The sequence below is a fragment of the Athene cunicularia genome (genome assembly GCF_003259725.1).
Source record: "Athene cunicularia isolate RWA chromosome 14 unlocalized genomic scaffold, athCun1 chr14_part1, whole genome shotgun sequence".
Lineage (NCBI taxonomy): Eukaryota > Metazoa > Chordata > Aves > Strigiformes > Strigidae > Athene > Athene cunicularia.
The window spans coordinates 14,516,846-14,522,432 of NW_020799118.1; the positions used below are offsets into that span (position 1 = coordinate 14,516,846).

The following is a 5,587-nucleotide window of genomic DNA, read 5'->3' on the forward strand; positions in this document are numbered from 1 at the left end:
GAGACGTTTTGACCGAGGAAAAGTCTGCCCAAAGCTTAGGAACTTGGTCATGATTTGCCGCTCCATGCCAGCTTGGATGGCCGGTGGTGAGTTTCCTCCAGGGTACAGTGTTTGCCCTGGGTGCTGGGTGTCAGGTCTGTGTCGCAGTGTTCCCCGGGAGGCTGCTGTGCTGTAGCGGTCGTGGACAGTAGTGAGGGAGGAACTATTTTCATCCCTGTGTCTGGATCTTAGTGAAGAAGCGGGAGGTACCTGAAATCCAACACCAGTTCAGACGTGGGTACCTGTCGCCTGTCCGCCGAGCTGGAGCTGTATTGTGCTGATTTGGTGATCCTTCCGAGTGACCCTTGCAAGGACGTGTCAGGCATGACTGTGCAGCAACCCAGCAAGTGTTTTCTGAGGTTGTTTCTGGTGGTTTCAGAAATGGGAAATCCTCGATATTCTTTAAGCAAAGTTGTGAGCAGAGAAGCCAAGTTTGTGAGAGGAGGCGTTTTCTCGCTGCCTCTCCCTTGCATCCTAAGCCATCGTGGCTACAGCACAGCTGCTAATGGTATGTTGGGGGAGTAATTTAAATACAGCTTTCCTAGCGTGGCGTTAGGTGGTGGTGGGACACTGAATGGTGCCTCTGTCCGAAAGCTGTTGGTAGATTTGCCACGGTGGATGTGTCCACACCCCCTCATCTCTTTTGGACCCGAGGATGCAGTGCTTGTTTATCAAAGGGCAGGACATCACTAGTTTGATTGTGTTTTGCCCAGCTCACGTGCAACCTAGAAAGCACTACGGGTTTCTCCCTTTCTCAGTCGCTGGTTAACATTCTCTAGCAGTGGGTGTAGCTCTCTTACATCGTGCTCTTCTGCTTGTTCTCGGTGGCAAAGTCCAAGGAAACTGTACAAAAAAAAAAAAAGAGCAGGTGACTGAAATTTACTGGAATTTCTTTTTAGTGTGTGTGAAGGAGCTGTAGCATTTCAGATAGATCTTTAAAGTGGTCTAATTGCACCCAGAGGGCAAGCAAGAGCATGGCACGAAGTTTCAAAGCTTTGGGGGATGTTGGGGAGGGGAGGAACAGGGGGTGGAAGTGATACTTTGTGCACTTTGAGTAATGATTATGGGCTCAGATTTCTTAGGACTTTAATCTAGAAGAAACCCATAATGTGGTAGGAGTGGTTGAACCTTTCCAGAGAAGTGCAACCACCCATAAGGCAAAGCAGTTTGAAAAGCCCTCCGTGACTGCACAGTAACTGAGAAGAAGTAGAGAGGAAACTGATTGCCTTGGGTCTAGCAGGGTGGCTCCAGGCAAGGAGGGTGCAGCAGGTTCCTCCGGCTCCCTGGGGGACATGGGGTGCAGCGACTGCTAAAAACTTAGTACATTTATTAGTGTTTAACTCCTTTCCCAGGACAGCTGAGAGATGGCTTTTGAAGTTTGGTAATTACCAGCCAAGGGTGGGACTCGGATGGCGGAGGATAGCTTAGTTTCTGGTTTTAACGGGCAAGTCTCTCGGTCAGAGCCTTGAAGTGCTCATGTGGGCGCTGTGCGGGGTGGAGGTGAGAGGTGTGCAAGGGAGCTGGGGATCTGTTTGTACGGGGGTTTTCTGCATGAGCTTGTGCTGCTGCTGAACTGATCAACCAGGACTGAAGCTTCCACACAGAGGCTTTGCTTCCTTGTGTACTGTCCTGCCAGGACAGAGGCTGAATCTGTCCATAATCCTGGCTTTGCTGCTGACCTAGCATGTCTCAGAGGTTTGTTAAATGAGGTGCAAGCCCATCTTTCTACCGCATTCCTGCAGGCCAGATTGCAGCAGGGAAACCAGCAGCAGAGCCCCAGCCACCCTGCAGGACCCTGCTTTCTTCCCTCTGTCGAGCAAGACTGAGGAACACCAGTTAGCACCAGTTCTGGTGGGATTTGTGCAGGTGACTATTAGCTTTTGAGGCATGCGTGATATATCATGATCTGCCTTGCACAGAGAATGTGGCTGTTCCCTCTCAAGAAACAGCAGCAGGACTGAGGTTTTGTCTTGGAGGGGTAGGAGGTTGTTGGTTTGAGGGCTTGGTTGGGCTTTTTTTTTTCTTTTTTCTTAAACAAATCCACAGTTTAAATGTGACGGTCCCTGAATGGATTTGTTCTTTGAGTGAGGATGTGGGGAAGATCAGAAGCTGTGAAAGGAACAGCATGCAGCGCTAATGGTAGGGCTAATTTTTAAAGCACCTTTTGATTAAGGTCTGTGTGTGGAAGAGCTCTGAACGTGCCTGTTTCTGCCAGCCTGGCCACCCCAGCAGCAACCAGGTAGGTACTGAGCCGAGACGCAGAGGTTGCAGAGGTTGGCCGCTACTGAACCCTGGTCTGCGGCCCTTATGCATAAGAAAAATGATGTGGTAGATGGATGCTTCCAGGTCTCCTAAAATGGAAGTGAAGCTTCAAGTGTAGCTTTTGTGACATGGAAACAGCATTGAACATTGGCCTTTGTTCTAACTTTTAACTTGATTTTAGATTTTGGGGAAAAATGAGATGCTTTGTTCCACCAGAGCAATCACTTTTGATCCAGTTACAGGCACATTTGAAAGTTACTGCTTCAGGTTTCAACATGAAGTATTGCAAAAAGTTTTTCTATCCCAAGGACTCATTACCCTTTAGGAAAAGCATCTAATAGAAAACTATTTCCCTTTCTGAACTGCATTTGCACAAAAGGAATGACAGTGTTCAAACAGCTGTTGAATGTGCTCTCTCAGCTCTGCAGTCAATTGAAGCGCTGGTAAAAGTAGCAATTAAAAATGTCACTTTTATTTTTATTGATGACAGCTCAGTACAATTATGGTCTCAGTTTAAATAGCTCAGAAAAGTTACTGTGACATTGAAGAGCAATACAAAAACTTGTAAACAATAAAAAGACTCAGTTCCACAGAGCCAAAGCCCCACCAGGTGGAAGTTGCTCTGTCAAGAAGGCTGAACTTCTGATCACGTTTTATGTTCCAGCACTGACTGCCCATCTCGGTATATGTGCTGGGCCTTAGAGTGGTCACATGAAGAGTGTAAGAAATGCCAGGTCAGAGTGTTACTCTACCCAACTCCTACCCAACTGTCTTCAGCAGTTACGAACATGGAGAGCACATGAACCCAACTGCTTCTACCATCCATTTGTCCTTCATTTTCCCACCGCTCAGAGCAGTTGGTTTCAGGGTACATCCCACTGATCATTTTATTTGTCATTCCCTGAAGTTTCTCTAACGACACTTGCTTTTCTTCTGAAGCAAAGACCAGAACTGTTACAGCGCTCAGGAGACAAGTACACAGGTTTTACGTAGCACCCAGGTGACATCCTCGCGGTTGTTCTCCACTGCTTTTGTGATGCTGCTTGCATTCCCTTGGCCTGTTTGTCTCCTGTTGTCCTCTGGGCTGCGAATTGCAGCTTGGGGACCACGGAGACTCCAGCGTCTCTTTCCTGAGTTGTTGCTGCCAAGTCAGAGCTGAGCATTGCATACGCCTGCTTTCATTATTTTTCCCTAGATGCATTGCTTGACATTTATCTCCATAAAAGCTCATCTGCAGCCTTTTGTCCTCTCATTTTTTGGGGGGTTCTTTATGAGTTTCTTACCATCAACATGGTATTTGCCTACTCAGAAGAGCTTAGTGTCATGTGCAAACTTGGTAATTTCACTGGTCGCTCTTCATGCAACATCTTCACCTATGACCTTGAAAAAGCTTATCCAGCAGTGGTTCTTGGGGGAACCCTTGCGTAGTCTCCTCTCACTTGAGGAGTGACACTGAGCTCCAACCTCCTGTCCGGTGACTGCCCTGAGGTGTCTGTCTGTGTGTTCTGCTGCAGCTCACGCACATTTTACAGCCCATGTTTTACAAGTCAGACTAGATGCTGGTAGTCCATGTCACCATGTTAGTTAAGCCCAGTTAATGTGGTTTACAAGCACTTATGAGTGCTATTTTGCACCAGATATGCTGACCAAGAAAGCCAGCGTGACTGTCCCGTGGTTGTCTCTTGAGTTAGCATTTGAGCTCCTGAATCTTGTCTCATCTGTGCTTTGGTCTGAGGCATTCCTTTGCAGGTTGCTGTGGGCTACTGAGAATCATTCAGGAGAAGTGAGGGCAACACCTTGCTACTGCAGAAGGACAAAGTAGACAGGGCCTGCCCAAACTGGACTGGAGTTACTAGCCCATTACACGCTCCAGCAGAGCCCCGGCTGTGTGAGAGCTTGTGATGCAGCCGAGAAAGGGGGTGTAGACCACAAACCCTCACCCCTTGATCTCAGTGCCTGCTTGCCCTGCCCTTGTCCGGCTGGGCTGGGCTGTGGGAGCAGCGGGGTGCATTTTAGATTTTTGTAAGAGTACTTCCCTGCTGATGTGCCAATACTCTCAAGGATGTGTAACCTTCTCGTTCTGGCTGTGGTGTTGTAAGAGGAACAGAAGCTTGTGTTTTATTCCGTAAATACCCAGGCTGTGAAATAAGGAAATTCACGTCACAGGGCGGCTGTTCCCGGACGGAGCAGGATAACACCATGCCTGCCTTTCTCATGAGGCCGGCTGCATGCGTTGGCCTCACTCTCCAGCAAACACTCCTGCTGTCTACGATTTTGCCAGCCCAACAGTTTCCTGGGGGGTAAATAACCTTAGAGACAGCTTCAATGAACTGAAAGGAGGGGGGAAAAAGAACAAAGCAGATGTAGGACATGTCGCTGAGCTTTATGGGCGGTTGATTGTGCAAGGCAGAGACACTGGCAGGTTTCTTGGCAAAGAGAGTTGGTGCAGCATGGGGCATCGCGTCTGCCAGCCACTCCTCGGCACTGACGCCCTTCACCAGCGGGATCCAGTGCCGTGCCCGTGTCTCGCCCTGGAGAGCAGCTGGAGCACGAACCCCAGCAGTGCTGTTGTGCCTGTGAGAGTGTGGGTCCCACATTAGGAGCTGGCTCCTAATCAGGACTGGGCAGGTTACATGATGTTTGTGAAGGACCAGGATATTCTGCTCTCCCTTCGCCTCCATGCTGCATCCCCACTCAGAGCCTCAGCCTTGATCTTGAGGTTGATTGTAAGGATTTTTTGCGGAGTATTGGGAATAGCCAAGGGGGTGTGTGCGCTCTGGGGGCTAAGGGGAAGGGAGACCCTTGAGGGGACCTGTGCCAGTCCCACCAGACCCCTCTTGTGGGCAAACTCTTCCACTTGGCCAGAGGATGATCCGGACCACTGGTCCCAGAGGTGATTCCCCTCCCTGCTTTGGGGTGCTGTGGTGGGGTTGGCAGCAGTGTGGAACAGCCAGCAGAAAGCAGCTCCATTGCTGATCCTCTTGGCCCCTGCTGTGGGGAGAGAGCACAGCTTTCCCCAGCTGCCTCTGCAACTGCTGGTGGTTGGGCTTTTCCTTGATTGAATTACTCAGGTAAGAATTTTAAGACGTTTTGTTGAATCTCAGAAGCCTGAGTTGATCCCTGTGGTGTACAAATGCTGAAACAGCCCTTCCCCTCCCTTGCATCTGGTTACTATCAGCTGTGTTATTTAGCAAATAGCAGGTCCCCACAGCTTCCTTTTTCCAGGGTAGATTTTTTCCCCCTCTTTTTTTTTTTTTTTTTTTTTTTTTTTTTTTAAAATCTATTG

General features: G+C 49.0%; 1 protein-coding gene across 2 annotated transcripts in view; it reads left to right on the forward strand.

The window, feature by feature from the left end:
* TRAF7 (TNF receptor associated factor 7) overlaps window positions 1-5,587 on the forward strand; it is a 32,784-nt gene continuing 27,197 nt past the window's right edge. For both annotated transcript variants that reach the window (XM_026858805.1, XM_026858808.1), the window contains exon 1: window positions 1-86. The gene's annotated coding sequence lies outside the window, so the exon portion shown is untranslated. The remainder of the gene's footprint in view (window positions 87-5,587) is intronic.